Source organism: Arachis hypogaea, chromosome 7 (genome assembly GCF_003086295.3).
Source record: "Arachis hypogaea cultivar Tifrunner chromosome 7, arahy.Tifrunner.gnm2.J5K5, whole genome shotgun sequence".
NCBI classification, from domain to species: Eukaryota; Viridiplantae; Streptophyta; class Magnoliopsida; order Fabales; family Fabaceae; genus Arachis; species Arachis hypogaea.
The window spans coordinates 16,392,239-16,405,155 of record NC_092042.1 but is presented as its reverse complement, the minus strand read 5'-3'; positions in this window follow the sequence as shown (position 1 = coordinate 16,405,155).

Here is a 12,917-nt window from a genome sequence, read left to right as displayed (position 1 = left end):
AAGAAGAAGACATTCCAAAGATGGCTTTTCGAACGAAGTTTACAGTAATGTCTTTTGGATTGCGTACTAATGCAATGCAAGAAGGTAGTGGCGTATGTGTCAAGGCAACTAAAGACCCACGAAGCCAACTATCCAACTCACGACCTTGAACTAGCCGCAATAGTAATTTCACTGAAGACATGGAGACACCATTTGTACGGAGTTGGGTTTCAAGTATTCTCCGACCATAAGAGCTTAAAGTACCTGTTCGACCAGAAGGAACTCAACATGCGACAAGGGAGGTAGATAGAGTTTCTTAAAGACTACGACTTTGTTCTAAACTACCATCCGGGAAAGGCTAACTTGGTGGCTGACGCTCCAAGTCGGAAGGTACTCAAGGCATCATGGTTGATGATAAAAGAGGCAGAGTTGATAAAGAATTTTAGAGACATAAACTTACAAGTCACCCTCGCTCCCGAAAGCATACGTTTGAGCCACCTAACAGTGACAAGTCAATTCAAGGAACAAATAACTAAGGCACAGAGCTCCGACCCCGACTTTCAAGAAACCATGCGCCTTGTTAAGGAAGAAAAATGGAAAAGCTTCACCAAAGGAGAGGACAAGGTATGGAGATACCAAGGTTAAATCTGTGTCCCAAGAGAAGGCGATCTTTAAAACAAGATTGCGGAAGAAGCCCATAAAGGAGACTTTACCATTCACCCTGGCATGACAAAGATGTACCATGATTTGAAGAAGATGTTCTGGTGGCCAGGAATGAAAAAGGATTTGGCTACGGTCGTGAATAAATGTCTGGTTTATCAGAAGGTAAAAATCGAGCACCAGAAACCATCGGGGGTATTGCAACCCCTTGGCATCCCAGAATTGGAAGTGGGAGAACATATTGATGGATTTCGTCATGGGACTACCTCATACTCAAGCAAGACGTGACGCCATATGGGTCATTGTGGACCGGCTTACCAAGACTGCCCATTTTCTACTAATCAAGGCGACCGACTCGTTAGAAAGACTAGCCACGCTATATATCAAAGAGATCGTGGGGTTACACGGGGTACCATCAACCATAGTCTCGGACAGAGACCCTGGATTTACCTCCAGGTTTTGGAACGCATTGCAGAAGGCGTTCGGGACAAAATTGTGTTTAAGCACATCATACCACCCGCAAACAGATGGACAAATGGAAATGACCATCCAGTCATTGGAAGATATGTTACGAGCTTGTGTCCTAGACAGACTAGGAGAGTGGAAAAATCACTTACCACTGATCGGGTTTGCTTATAACAACAGTTACCATAGTAGCATCGGGATGGCACCATATGAGGCACTTTACGGGCAAAAGTGCCAATCTCCTTTATGCTGGTATGGACCAGAAGAGAAAGGCAACTTAGGACCCGAATTAGGAAGACAGGCCACAGAAGATATCAAAAGGATAAGGGAAAGAATACGTACCGCCCAAAGTCGACAAAAGAGTTATGCAGATCAACGAAGAAAACCCCTCGAATTTCAGGAGGGCGATCACGTGTTCCAAAAAAAAAATCACCACTACCACTGGGGTAGGAATGGCCCTTAAGGTACGGAAACTAAGCCCCCGGTACCTGGGCTTATTCCAAATCCTCCGACGTATAGGAAAGTCGACATACCAACTCGCCCTACCACCGAATCTATCGAGAATACACAACGTATTCTATATGTCCCAGCTCCAAAAATACCAGCACGATCCAAGCCATGTGTTGCAGCAAGAGGATGTAACACTCAAAGACGACCTGACCTTTGAACAACCAGCCATGAAAATTGTAGACAGAAGCATGAAGCAACTAAGGAGCAAGACGATACGACTGGTAAAAGTGGCATGGGGTAGTGGCAATTCAAGGGACTACACATGGAAAAAGAGATGCTGACATAAGACAGAAGTTCCCGGAATTATTTACAGGTAACGATCATGGTAAAGACTTCCTTTCCAACAGTAGGAGATTACAATAAGACCCCTAAGTTATTTAACAATCCTCATCGACCAATTTCGGATATGGAATTTGGGGACAAATTCTTTTTTTACGGGGGTGATAATGTAACAACCACCCCTTCTGGAAACAAAAATTAAATTCGAAATTCGAAAGTCAGTTGGGAGTTTGGCTTAGAATTTTGAATTTTATGGATAGGAATCTAATAACCGCCTTCCGTTTGAATTTAAAATTATCCCAACCACCCTATCGCCAAATGTATATAAATAGGGGTGCACCTATAGGTAGAAAATCACTTCTCTCAAACACTAATCCTCTTCCTTCTCTCTCTACAAAAATATATTCTGTGTGCAAACACAAGGAACACAAGAGGCAAGCTCATAGGCAACAAGGAAGCGTTAGAAAAAGTGTAGGGAATTATGCCTTTCTTACTTATGTTGGCATGTAGTATGCTCTGTTTATTTTCTTCCATCCATGCATGGCTATCATCTTTCATGTATTTTATGGCATGAATTATTCTTTGCTTATCTCTCGTCTACACTAAGCATGATTATCTATTATGTCAATTATACCCTCTTGAATCCATTAATATGTATCCCATATCTTTTCTATGTGCATTTACATGACCTTTTAATTACCATTCATTCCTTTCATGTTAAGAGTACATGTCCCTTTAAAATGTTTTATTAAATTATTTAACATTTCCTAATTTTACTATGTGCCTTACATGACCTTTGATACCGTTACATCATTATTATTCCTTTAATGTTGAGAGTACATGCTCCTTTTTGTGTCTTGTTCAAAGAACCCTATTTTATTATATGCAACTAAATGACCCCTTATATCATTATGTTATTATTGCTCTTTTATTTTAAAGATCAAGGGTACATGCTTCTTATAATATCTAATCCAAGTATTTCAAATACCTACTTTCTTACAATATGCATTTAGATTATATTTTATACATTATATAATTAATATCTTCTTAGGGTTAAGAGTACATGTTTCTTTATAATTGTTTTATTCAGCTAATTAATATCCCTCATTTTATTACATGAAATTATATTGACTTTTATACCATTAGATTAATATTATATTTCCATGAGTTAAAAAGAGTACATGCTTTCTTAAATATTTTATTCAAACATCTAATATACCGTATTCTACTATGTGCATATCATTATGTCATTATTACTCCTTTAAAGTCAAGAATACATGCTTTCTTAAATATTTTATTCGAATATTTAATATACCATATTCTATTATGTGCATATATGTGACCTGTTATATTATTATGTTATTATTACTCCTTTAAAGCCAAGAGTACATACTTTCTTAAATATTTTATTCAAACATTTAATATACCCTATTCTATTATGTGCATATCATTATTATTACTCCTTCAAAGTCAAGAGTACATGCTTTTCTTAAATGTTTTATTCAAATATATAATATACTCTATTCTTATTATATGATCGTTGCACCATTATATTACTCCTTTAGGATCGAGAATACATAATTTCTTTAATATTTTGTGCAATTATTTAAAATGTCCTATTTTCTGCACTTTGATATGACCTCTTTCAATCCATGCTATTATATTACCAAGATCTTTTAATTAGAAAATCTATACACATACTAGAGTCTCATGATTTTCATATATCCCTTTATTATCACAATTGTTCCTTTTCTTCCATGATCTCTTCTTATATGATTTTTCTCTCGTGTATGTTTAAACAACCTAATTGTAAATTGAACTGAGGGAATGATCCTTCGGTAAGGGAAGGTGACCCCCAAAGACAAGATAATCGAGATGATCCTTCGGTAAGGGAAGGTGATCGAATCGAGATGATCCTTCGGTAAGGGAAGGTGATCGGCAAACCTTTGGGAACCTTCGGTAAGGGAAGGAAACTCCCATCAATGTTATATAATAAGATATCTTTGTTGATATAACTCTTTTCTTGTGTATGTCTAAATAACCTTGATTGTAAATTGAACTGAGGGAGTGATCCTTCGGTAAGCGAAGGTGACCCCCAAAGACAAGATATCGAGATGATCCCTCGGTAAGGGAGGGTGATCGATCGAGATGATCCTTCGGTAAGGGAAGGTGATCGCCAAGACATTCGAGATAAGAACCTTCGGTAAGGGAAGGGGGACTCTCATTTATACCGGTTTGAGCTCAATACCTTCCATAAAAGTTAAAAGTTAAGAAAGAAGAAAGCATGAATGAAAGTTTGATGTTTATGTTTTTTTCTTTAGATTTAATTATGATTATGTTACTTAAGATGTTATCCTTCTATTTTCCTATATGCTTTCCTTTTTGCACACATGTTTTACAAGAAAGATACATATTACATGCCACGTTATACGCTCTTTTTAAAAATCCCGCACGTGGGCTGGAGATGGATATGGAGGTGTTGCATAGCACTCCTACTGAGACGTTAGGTTCTCACTCCCTTTCTTTTCCCATACTGTCTCCAGAGGAACATGGCATAGCGAATAGAGACGACGCAGTGTCCCCCGAAGGTAACTTCTGAGTATGACCCCTCGAAGCACGCGTGGATAGTTGCGACCACTACTACCGTGCTCCAAACTATCTACTTAGATCGAGAGTTCGTAGAAGAAGAACCCCAGCTGCCCGTCGTAACCTTCCTAAATAGGAACGCTTTAGCATCTAAGAAGCGGTCATCTAAGGTGGTACACCTCGAGTCTGACTCCGAAACCGAGGAAGAGGAATCCGACAACCCGAGCCAAGGATAGGACATGACACAAGGATGGAAGTCTCTTCGATGAAACTAGTTAGGATGCGTTAGTTTCCTTTTCGTCATAGTTACCTTTAAGCACTATCTCCTTTAGATCCGTGTTCATGGGAATTCTTTTATGTTTGCTTGAACCTCTTCGAGTTTTGTTCAATTTCATCCTTTTAGTACTACTCAATTTCCACCCAAAGTTTCGCACGTATTTTCCTTCTCTTCTTACCTAACGATTTAGTTATCTTTGCCTTTTCGTATTAAGTGTGACACCCTACTTAAAGGCCTTTAAAGGTAGAATATTAATTTAGGGTGTTACATTATTGGTATCAGAGCAAAGTCGATCCTAGAGATCCTGTCTTAGAAGGTACGACTGATAGAACGTTTCCTTATAGTTACCCATGAACAGGAAACTTATGGCAAGCCAAAGGAGCCCACTAGTCAGAAAGTTGAATCAAGGGTAAGTGCACAATTAATGGAGTTCCTTTAACTATTCTTTACGATACTGGTGCTTCTCATCCATTTATATCTCTCTCTGCTACTAGTAGAATCAGTTTACCCATGACCAAACTACCATATGTCCTACTGGTGACTACCCTAGCCGGTAAGAGTGTTAAAACTCAGCAGGTTTGTCAGGGGACTTGCATCCTTATTTCAGATAAGTCATACCTTGCTGACCTAGTGTGCCTCCCTTTAGTAGGACTAGACATCATCCTAGGAATGGATTGGCTCAACAAAAACCGAGTCTTGTTAGAGAGAAAAGTTATCTCTCTTTCTCCATTCATACATGACACAAGTGATCTTCCAAGATCCTCCAAAGGTACAAGTACGAGACAAGAATGTGCCTTGCTAAATTCGGTAAAAGCAGATCCCAATCAGGAGTTGTGTGAGATACCAGTAGTACGAGACTTTTCAGATATCTTTCCCGAAGATATACCCTCTTTTTCCCAACACGAGGAGTCGAGTTCTCCAAAGAATTGGTGCCTGGAATAGGGCCAATCTCCATAGCCCCTTACCGGATGGCTCCGTTGGAGCTCACTGAACTAAAGAACCAACTAGAAGAACTGCTGCAAAAAGGATTCATCAGACCAAGCGTCTCTCCCTGGGGAGCTCCAGTATTGTTCAAAAATGATGGCAGTATGCGTCTCTGTGTAGACTATAGACAACTCAACAGAATCACGGTGAAGAACAAGTATCCCCTCCTAAGAATAGATGACTTAATGGACCAACTACAAGGTGCAACGGTGTTTTCCAAAAAAAATGACTTGAGATCAGGGTATCATCAAATAAGGGTAAAAGAAGAAGACATTCCAAAGATGGCTTTTCGAACGAAGTTTACAGTAATGTCTTTTGGATTGCGTACTAATGCAATGCAAGAAGGTAGTGGCGTATGTGTCAAGGCAACTAAAGACCCACGAAGCCAACTATCCAACTCACGACCTTGAACTAGCCGCAATAGTAATTTCACTGAAGACATGGAGACACCATTTGTACGGAGTTGGGTTTCAAGTATTCTCCGACCATAAGAGCTTAAAGTACCTGTTCGACCAGAAGGAACTCAACATGCGACAAGGGAGGTAGATAGAGTTTCTTAAAGACTACGACTTTGTTCTAAACTACCATCCGGGAAAGGCTAACTTGGTGGCTGACGCTCCAAGTCGGAAGGTACTCAAGGCATCATGGTTGATGATAAAAGAGGCAGAGTTGATAAAGAATTTTAGAGACATAAACTTACAAGTCACCCTCGCTCCCGAAAGCATACGTTTGAGCCACCTAACAGTGACAAGTCAATTCAAGGAACAAATAACTAAGGCACAGAGCTCCGACCCCGACTTTCAAGAAACCATGCGCCTTGTTAAGGAAGAAAAATGGAAAAGCTTCACCAAAGGAGAGGACAAGGTATGGAGATACCAAGGTTAAATCTGTGTCCCAAGAGAAGGCGATCTTTAAAACAAGATTGCGGAAGAAGCCCATAAAGGAGACTTTACCATTCACCCTGGCATGACAAAGATGTACCATGATTTGAAGAAGATGTTCTGGTGGCCAGGAATGAAAAAGGATTTGGCTACGGTCGTGAATAAATGTCTGGTTTATCAGAAGGTAAAAATCGAGCACCAGAAACCATCGGGGGTATTGCAACCCCTTGGCATCCCAGAATTGGAAGTGGGAGAACATATTGATGGATTTCGTCATGGGACTACCTCATACTCAAGCAAGACGTGACGCCATATGGGTCATTGTGGACCGGCTTACCAAGACTGCCCATTTTCTACTAATCAAGGCGACCGACTCGTTAGAAAGACTAGCCACGCTATATATCAAAGAGATCGTGGGGTTACACGGGGTACCATCAACCATAGTCTCGGACAGAGACCCTGGATTTACCTCCAGGTTTTGGAACGCATTGCAGAAGGCGTTCGGGACAAAATTGTGTTTAAGCACATCATACCACCCGCAAACAGATGGACAAATGGAAATGACCATCCAGTCATTGGAAGATATGTTACGAGCTTGTGTCCTAGACAGACTAGGAGAGTGGAAAAATCACTTACCACTGATCGGGTTTGCTTATAACAACAGTTACCATAGTAGCATCGGGATGGCACCATATGAGGCACTTTACGGGCAAAAGTGCCAATCTCCTTTATGCTGGTATGGACCAGAAGAGAAAGGCAACTTAGGACCCGAATTAGGAAGACAGGCCACAGAAGATATCAAAAGGATAAGGGAAAGAATACGTACCGCCCAAAGTCGACAAAAGAGTTATGCAGATCAACGAAGAAAACCCCTCGAATTTCAGGAGGGCGATCACGTGTTCCAAAAAAAAAATCACCACTACCACTGGGGTAGGAATGGCCCTTAAGGTACGGAAACTAAGCCCCCGGTACCTGGGCTTATTCCAAATCCTCCGACGTATAGGAAAGTCGACATACCAACTCGCCCTACCACCGAATCTATCGAGAATACACAACGTATTCTATATGTCCCAGCTCCAAAAATACCAGCACGATCCAAGCCATGTGTTGCAGCAAGAGGATGTAACACTCAAAGACGACCTGACCTTTGAACAACCAGCCATGAAGATTGTAGACAGAAGCATGAAGCAACTAAGGAGCAAGACGATACGACTGGTAAAAGTGGCATGGGGTAGTGGCAATTCAAGGGACTACACATGGAAAAAGAGATGCTGACATAAGACAGAAGTTCCCGGAATTATTTACAGGTAACGATCATGGTAAAGACTTCCTTTCCAACAGTAGGAGATTACAATAAGACCCCTAAGTTATTTAACAATCCTCATCGACCAATTTCGGATATGGAATTTGGGGACAAATTCTTTTTTTACGGGGGTGATAATGTAACAACCACCCCTTCTGGAAACAAAAATTAAATTCGAAATTCGAAAGTCAGTTGGGAGTTGGGCTTAGAATTTTGAATTTTATGGATAGGAATCTAATAACCGCCTTCCGTTTGAATTTAAAATTATCCCAACCACCCTATCACCAAATGTATATAAATAGGGGTGCACCTATAGGTAGAAAATCACTTCTCTCAAACACTAATCCTCTTCCTTCTCTCTCTACAAAAATATATTCTGTGTGCAAACACAAGGAACACAAGAGGCAAGCTCATAGGCAACAAGGAAGCGTTAGAAAAAGTGTAGAGAATTATGCCTTTCTTACTTATGTTGGCATGTAGTATGCTCTGTTTATTTTCTTCCATCCATGCATGGCTATCATCTTTCATGTATTTTATGGCATGAATTATTCTTTGCTTATCTCTCGTCTACACTAAGCATGATTATCTATTATGTCAATTATACCCTCTTGAATCCATTAATATGTATCCCATATCTTTTCTATGTGCATTTACATGACCTTTTAATTACCATTCATTCCTTTCATGTTAAGAGTACATGTCCCTTTAAAATGTTTTATTAAATTATTTAACATTTCCTAATTTTACTATGTGCCTTACATGACCTTTGATACCGTTACATCATTATTATTCCTTTAATGTTGAGAGTACATGCTCCTTTTTGTGTCTTGTTCAAAGAACCCTATTTTATTATATGCAACTAAATGACCCCTTATATCATTATGTTATTATTGCTCTTTTATTTTAAAGATCAAGGGTACATGCTTCTTATAATATCTAATCCAAGTATTTCAAATACCTACTTTCTTACAATATGCATTAAGATTATATTTTATACATTATATAATTAATATCTTCTTAGGGTTAAGAGTACATGTTTCTTTATAATTGTTTTATTCAGCTAATTAATATCCCTCATTTTATTACATGAAATTATATTGACTTTTATACCATTAGATTAATATTAATATTTCCATGAGTTAAAAAGAGTACATGCTTTCTTAAATATTTTATTCAAACATCTAATATACCGTATTCTACTATGTGCATATCATTATGTCATTATTACTCCTTTAAAGTCAAGAATACATGCTTTCTTAAATATTTTATTCGAATATTTAATATACCCTATTCTATTATGTGCATATATGTGACCTGTTATATTATTATGTTATTATTACTCCTTTAAAGCCAAGAGTACATACTTTCTTAAATATTTTATTCAAACATTTAATATACCCTATTCTATTATGTGCATATCATTATTATTACTCCTTCAAAGTCAAGAGTACATGCTTTTCTTAAATGTTTTATTCAAATATATAATATACTCTATTCTTATTATATGATCGTTGCACCATTATATTACTCCTTTAGGATCGAGAATACATAATTTCTTTAATATTTTGTGCAATTATTTAAAATGTCCTATTTTCTGTACTTTGATATGACCTCTTTCAATCCATGCTATTATATTACCAAGATCTTTTAATTAGAAAATCTATACACATACTAGAGTCTCATGATTTTCATATATCCCTTTATTATCACAATTGTTCCTTTTCTTCCATGATCTCTTCTTATATGATTTTTCTCTCGTGTATGTTTAAACAACCTAATTGTAAATTGAACTGAGGGAATGATCCTTCGGTAAGGGAAGGTGACCCCCAAAGACAAGATAATCGAGATGATCCTTCGGTAAGGGAAGGTGATCGAATCGAGATGATCCTTCGGTAAGGGAAGGTGATCGACAAACCTTTGGGAACCTTCGGTAAGGGAAGGAAACTCCCATCAATGTTATATAATAAGATATCTTTGTTGATATAACTCTTTTCTTGTGTATGTCTAAATAACCTTGATTGTAAATTGAACTGAGGGAGTGATCCTTCGGTAAGCGAAGGTGACCCCCAAAGACAAGATATCGAGATGATCCCTCGGTAAGGGAGGGTGATCGATCGAGATGATCCTTCGGTAAGGGAAGGTGATCGCCAAGACATTCGAGATAAGAACCTTCGGTAAGGGAAGGGGGACTCTCATTTATACCGGTTTGAGCTCAATACCTTCCATAAAAGTTAAAAGTTAAGAAAGAAGAAAGCATGAATGAAAGTTTGATGTTTATGTTTTTTTCTTTAGATTTAATTATGATTATGTTACTTAAGATGTTATCCTTCTATTTTCCTATATGCTTTCCTTTTTGCACACATGTTTTACAAGAAAGATACATATTACATGCCACGTTATACGCTCTTTTTAAAAATCCCGCACGTGAGCTGGAGATGGATATGGAGGTGTTGCATAACACTCCTACTGAGACGTTAGGTTCTCACTCCCTTTCTTTTCCCATACTGTCTCCAGAGGAACATGGCATAGCGAATAGAGACGACGCAGTGTCCCCCGAAGGTAACTTCTGAGTATGACCCCTCGAAGCACGCGTGGATAGTTGCGACCACTACTACCGTGCTCCAAACTATCTACTTAGATCGAGAGTTCGTAGAAGAAGAACCCCAGCTGCCCGTCGTAACCTTCCTAAATAGGAACGCTTTAGCATCTAAGAAGCGGTCATCTAAGGTGGTACACCTCGAGTCTGACTCCGAAACCGAGGAAGAGGAATCCGACAACCCGAGCCAAGGATAGGACATGACACAAGGATGGAAGTCTCTTCGATGAAACTAGTTAGGATGCGTTAGTTTCCTTTTCGTCATAGTTACCTTTAAGCACTATCTCCTTTAGATCCGTGTTCATGGGAATTCTTTTATGTTTGCTTGAACCTCTTCGAGTTTTGTTCAATTTCATCCTTTTAGTACTACTCAATTTTCACCCAAAGTTTCGCACGTATTTTCCTTCTCTTCTTACCTAACGATTTAGTTATCTTTGCCTTTTCGTATTAAGTGTGACACCCTACTTAAAGGCCTTTAAAGGTAGAATATTAATTTAGGGTGTTACAGGATCCAGAATGGGAAGGGACTGGCCCCAAATCGCGCCATTGGACTGCCTGCTCCGGCGCAAAAGGACCCGCCAGCAAACTCGCTGAAGCTGTTCGGAAGCCAGCTAAACACTGCGAAACCACCAGACACAACACTGAGCGAGTTCCAAATTAAGGTCGCCATATATGCTTTTGACCTTCAGGCAGACCCAATGTAAGCCCTTTAATTGTTGTTTTGCCTTCACCCTGGAATTGGTTATGTGCCCCTGTTAATCGCGGATTTCGTGCAGGGAGGAGCTAGTGAAGTTGGGGAACGTCGTCGTTAGGCGAAAAGAAATCCTGACACTCCGCCCAAGGGAAATGCCCGACGATATCATTTTCGATGCTCTGGCCATGAGACTCACTCTGGGGAGTCAGACTCCAGATGGGCCGAGTTTTTGGTGCCTACCTCCCCCATTCACAGTATATCTCACTTAACTCACATTGTGGCCACTAACAACTTCTTATGTAATTAGAACTTACATTTTCCCCACTTTGTTGCCTTTTTTTTAAGAATGTCGTTCTGGAGGCAAAGTTGCTGGCAGAAATGGTTAGGACTTATAAGGACAGTTGGATGAAGCCCTCCCACAATCTGGCTTATGTGAGTTGCTCTGTTACTCTTCCTTGCGTGGAAAACATACGACACCCCTAAGATCATTTCACGTATATTACCTGATCCCCTTTACAGGCTTACATCCCAGTCAAAGACATCTCAGCCCACTGGTATCTGATGGTGGTGGCGTTTGATGACATGAAGCTGTATCACTTCGATGCATGCATTGGGGATGAGGAGAGCACCACGAGGAAGATCATCATACGAAACTTGGTAAATTCCGTCCATGCACATTGCTTATAATCATGGTTGTGTATATATACTTGGAAATGACATTCACTTTGCAAGGCAGGGAGATGAACTATCCAGGATGATATCCACCCCTGCATACCCTGCCTATTTCCGCAAGAGGGCCAGGGGAGTGATGTGTTTCGGCATAGCAGAGCCAGATGGCCTTGCTTTATGCCAACCCTGGTGAGTTTCGAAAGATACATACACTTCACGTTAACCAAAGAGTCTTCATGCTCATGCCTAATACAAATTCTTCCTATGCAGTCATGTTTCTACCGCATGTGTTTTGAATTAGATGGCCATGGGAGGGGGATTCCAGAGAAAGATCCTGCAACAGGTTAAATCTTTTTACTTGTTTATTCCAATTATCTCAGCTCTGTTGCCGGTCTCTCCAATTTATGAACCAATTCCTTATTTCGCAGCTGGACGACAAATCCATAAGGATGCAGACCACCCTTGGCCTACTGTTATCGCCCTTTAATGAACAAGGAGGGTGGATTGGGAAGTTTGGTTTAGTGTCCCAGAATTGACGGTAGCAACCAATTTACGGCGAAACTCTTCACTATTTCATATGTTTTCTTAAATTTGTCTTGATTCCCATCTTTGGCAGAAAACTCTGGTTTCGTTGTTATTTTATTCTTCATGACTTGTTATTTTAGAACTCAATCACATGAACCCAAAGTTGTTAATGGGGAATTGTTTTATAACAGCTGTTTTTTTTCGATGGGTGAAGTTAAAACTGATGATTTTGTGAAATTAATTATCGTTGTCGAGCTAGGTTCAGCATGATTTACGCTTTGCTGGGCCGGGGCAATGTAAAAAACGTTAGCCCAATACCCGCTTCTTACTCAAATCCCCCTATATGGCCACAATATATGGGTGGATAAGTTTTTTTGTGCAAATCGAAAGGTGCAGGCCTTTTAATAGAGCCTGGTCCAGCAACAATTTTTTTTAAATCGGAAGTCTGGCTTAACAAAACCACAAAAAACAATACATTCAAATCTGACCCATCACGCACGAAACCTTTT